The sequence below is a fragment of the Gorilla gorilla genome, chromosome X, assembly GCF_029281585.2.
Source record: "Gorilla gorilla gorilla isolate KB3781 chromosome X, NHGRI_mGorGor1-v2.1_pri, whole genome shotgun sequence".
NCBI lineage: Eukaryota > Metazoa > Chordata > Mammalia > Primates > Hominidae > Gorilla > Gorilla gorilla.
The window spans coordinates 160,805,312-160,810,520 of NC_073247.2; positions in this window are offsets into that span (position 1 = coordinate 160,805,312).

Sequence of the window (5,209 nt, forward strand, 5' to 3'; positions counted from 1 at the left end):
ATAAAAAGTGATATTTCAAAATTAAAATTTCAGACAAAAACATCCTCCTGAATTTAATCAGCACAACAGTTTTTAGTAAAAACAAATATATATATATATATATATATTTATACATAGTGGAACAAAGTTGAATTGTGCATTAAGTCTAAATGAACCCAAACATTTTGCTTGGCATACATACCAAGTAAGAGGGATGAAGAGGTAGCTTCATTCTGTTGTGCAAATGAGCTATTTCACATATTTCAACATAAAATGATTTTTCTTTATTTTCCTCTAAAGTTGATTTTCTGTTCTATAATTTTATTTTTAGATGCAGTATCAATACAAGATAATCATGAGTCCCTCCACCCCAACAAAGAAAAATAGATCAAGATTATAATGTATACAGAAAAATAAAGCATAATAAACCTTGATTACTTTAAACCTTATGTTCAGACTATATTTATTTTCACATTGTTGTTTATTACATACATATACTTATTTTCATTGTTTAATTATTCAATTTTCTTGTTCAGTATAGGTTATAATTGCTTATGTATCTTGGATTGAGATGAATGCATAATAATTTTTCCTGTTAAAATTAGTGGGATTTTTTTTTCATTTAACAGCTTTTCACTCAGCGGCAGGGTTTTCAGGAGCAAATTAAAGCCATTAAATTAGGGATAGATATGTGCTATCTAGTATTTTAGTTATATTCATCAAGAGTGTTGTTCAGGATATCTAAGACATAATACTGTTGGAAACTGAAGTTCCCTAACTCCTCTTTAAATAAAAGTAATCAACTGACACATTAATGTAAGGGTGGCCCCATGTTGAATGTAATCTTATTATCACCATAAAATCTCATTCTCAAATAATGATCAGTTCACACTGACATGTATGTACACCTTTATTGATTTATATCCCTATACTTTTTCAAAAAGTTCTGCAGCAGGGTACAATGACATAATTTAATCAAAGCTCCTAGATCATTATCTGGAAAGTAGTAAGAACTCAATAAATGTTTGTTGTTATTGTCATTATACAGATACACATTGAAATCAGTAGGATAAAACTGGAAGATTAATTATATGCAAATGCAAAGGGAAAATAAGCTAACATTAAGCTCTGAGAGTTATAGTGATTGAGCATTAAACTTCACTCGGATTTTCCAAGCAACTAGAGAAAAAGGGCTATAGAAGTATTTTCTGACAGAAGGAAATCTAACAATTCTTCAAGGAAATTAAACTTTCTCTTGGTGGTGTGGTTTTTATACCAGGGACTGTGAAAAACATAATGGACAATATCTTACATGATAGTTTTGTAGTAAATGCAGCAGATAATTTACCCATCCATTCATTCAGAAAATATTTTGTCATTTTCTTTGTGGCCAAGGGCATAACAATAAAGCACAACTCAATTAGGGCATCTCTATAGCAAGCTAAACAAATGAGGCCAAGTATAAAGCTTTCCAGAAATCTAGATTATGAAGGTTAGAATTTACACTACCTAGTGTAACAATACCTACTAACAAAAAAACTTACTAACAAATAAACATGTTAGTAGCCATTGTTTTATTCACTGTCTCATGCTTACAGTAAAAAAAAGCCAATTTCACATAAGAATGTCCTTTATGAATCATTAATTATATTAAAAATTTCATTATATTAAATCTTGACCCCTGAGCACATCTTTTTATTATTCCATGTGACAAAATGGGAAGTTCATATGAGAACACTTCTGCCATGTACCAAAGTCCAGTGATTGTCTCAGACTGGAGTTGCAAGCTGAATTATCTGCTTTTCTCATGGCGTTACACTCACTTTAAAGAACAACTCAGAAACAAACTATAGTTATTCAAATTTGGGTATTTAGCAGACATTTTCTTGAAAACGAACAAAATGAGGCTACTACTTCAAGAAAAACAACTGACAGGCCGGGTGCGGCAGCTCACACCTGTAATCCCAGCACTTTGGGAGGCTGAAGCAGGCAGATCACGTGAGGTCCGGAGTTCCAGACCAGCCTGGCCAACATGGTGGAACCTCATCTCTACTAAAAACACAAAAATTAGCCGAATGTGGTGGCGTGCGCCTGTAATCCCAGCTACTTGGGAGGCTGAGGTAGGAGAATCGCTTGAACCCGGGAGGTGGAGGTTGCAGTGAGCTGAGATCGTGCCACTGCACTCCAGCCTGGCAGACAGAGCGAGATTCTGTCTTAAAAAAAAAAAAAAGAAAAGAAAAAAGAAAAAGGAGAAAAACAACTGATGGTATTTGTTGCCTATGATAAATTCCATCATTAAAGTGAAAATTAGAATTTAGGAAAATTTGAATCTACCACCTAGAATTTGACAGCTTTCCAGTACTTAAGGATTTTTATGAGTTGGGGGAACATTAATGAATGTGAATTCCTGATGTTTCATATTGAAATATGTGAACATTTGGAAGATCTACATAACTCAGTGAACCAGTATTTTACCAAAAAAATCCTAATGTATAACACTAAAAAGTTATGCTTGAGTAAAAGATTCATTCAAGGTGTAAGCAAGACCAATGGATTTTTATATAACTGAGTATAAAAGATTCATTGATATGATTTCAGAATTCAGATTTTAACTTTTAAAAAGCTAACTTTTGGGGGTTTGATGTAATATCAAAGAAGAATGTCCACAATTATATAAAAAGGTGAATAGAAACCTCACTTTTCCTGCTATGTATCTGTGTGAGGTCATATTTCCTTTAACCAAAATAATATAATGCAACAGATTGAATACAAAAGCAAATATGAGAATCCAACTACCTTTTATTAAAGGAAACATTAAAGAGATTTTAAAAATATTAAAACAATGGAACACTCCTGACTAAATTGTTTCATTTCAGAAAATATATTTCATAAAATAATGTTTTAATTATAGCAAATACTTTGTTATTGTTCTAAAATAAATAAATATGTAAAAATTGAATCAGTTTTAATTTTGAATATGGTAAATATTGAGAGTTATAAACCATACAAACAAAAAAATCTTTGAGTTTTCAAATAATTTTTGAGGGTGCAAAAATTTCCTAAACCTACATCATTTGAAAACACTGCTTTGGCAATAGATGTTTGAGCACTTTCTGGAGAAACTTATAAAACTTTAAAGACATTAAAGCAAACTAAATAAATGGAGAAATGGGTGATGTTCTCGGGTAAGAAGACTTAGTATTGTACAGATGTAATTCTCTCTAAATTGATCTATAGATTCAAAGCAATTTCAATAAAAATTGCATTTTTTTTCCCAGGGGAAGTTACACTTATTCTAAATTTTACATGGAAAGAGCAAATGTCTTAAAACAGTCAATACCCTCCTAAAAAAAGAACAAGGTAGGGAGAATTAGCCTAGTTAATATCAAGACATAATTTTAAGCTACAGTAAATAAGACAGTGCAAGATTGTCCCTGGGATAAACAGGTTAGTGTAAAAGCTTAGAGAGCCCAGAAAACAACCTACACATATATGGAAATGCTGTATGACAGAATAACATTGCCGACCATGGGTAGAAACACCATTCAAAATATAGTACTGAGACAACTGGCTATTCACATAAAGAAAAATATAAAATTGAATCCCTATCTCATAGCATAATATAAATTCAATTCTAAGTGGAGTAAACACTTGAACGTGAACTTTAAAAGTATTCAAACTTTTACAAAAATAATACATTTCCAATATAACCTTAGAGTGGGAAAATTTTAAAACAAGTCACAAAAGGCACGAATTATAAAGGGAATGACTAATAAATTCAAATACGTCAAAATTAAGAACTTTGGTTCATCAAAAGACACAATGAAGGGAATAGAAAAACAAGCTACAAGCTGGGTAAAAATTTTTGTAACATGTATCACCTACAAATAATTAGCATCCAAAATATATAAACGACTCTCTTATAAACCACTTAGAAAAATACACATAGCCCAACAGAAAAAATATATATATAGCACAAAAACTGAATAGGCATTTCCCAGAAGATGAAATACAAATGGCCCATACACTATGGATAGATGCCCATTCTCATTAGTAATCAGGCGAATGCAAGTGGAAACCGCAATGACATATCATTTTACACACAAAACATTGGCAACTATTAAGAGGTCTGACAAAACTAAGTGTCAGCAAGGATGCAGAGAAACAGGAATTGGGTGCTGCTGGTGGGAGTGTGAATTGGTGTAGCTACTGTGGCATCATAGACATGTACTGCTCATCTCCCTCTGTTTTCACAGGGCCAGACCTGTATTGAGGTCTGAAGCTTCTGTTTGTCTACACCTCTGTCTCCCCTTTATCCTTCACCATTTCCCCAACAAATCTCTTGAATATCAAATTCCATTCTGGCAGATGCTTCTTAAAACACAAAGTGACTCAAGCTCTTTGGAAAATACCTTCACATTACCTGGTAAGGTTGAACCTGGCATGTTTTACAATCCAGTGACTTTACTCTTAAGTATGGCCTAGAAAAATTTATACCATGAGAAATGTACAAGAATCTTCATAGCAGCATTGTACCAAATATCCAAAACCTGGAAATAAGTCCAATTATTGATCACTGGCAGAATATGTAAATGAATTGTGGTTTATTCACACAATGATTACTTTACAGCCTGGGCTACTCTGTTTATGGCAGAACTCCAGGGAAGGGGGCATTCACACAGGTTAAGAACCCATTACAGATAGATGCATCAACCTGGAAAACCTCAAAAAGGACAAAGTGAATAAAAGAAGCAAACATCAGAAAATTCCCTAGAGTATGATTTCATTCAAAGCCCCAAACCAGGCAAAACTAGACAATACATTGCTCAGGAATGTATGTATAAGCACAAAAACTAAGGGAGGAGTAGGGGTAATTCTATGATTTGGGTATCTTAATTTTTATCTAGAAGATGGGAAAAACAAAGAGCAAACGAGTAATCAATACAAATTCCGGAGAAAGGTTACAACTGGGGCAAGGAAGGAGGGACACGGCATAGAGGGGGCTTCTAAATTACTGGTAATATTTCTTAAGGTGGGTGGTGGGTAATTTTTTATTAACTATTATTAGTAGTATTATTTTGTGTGCATGACATACTTCACAATATTTTGAAAGGGCTGGCACCTCCATGCCATAACAATTTAAAACAACCTTTTGGCTTATCTCTTCTTAAAACCAACTCCAATAACTTTCAGCATATGCTTTACTAGGTCGATGCGCTAAACCTGATTT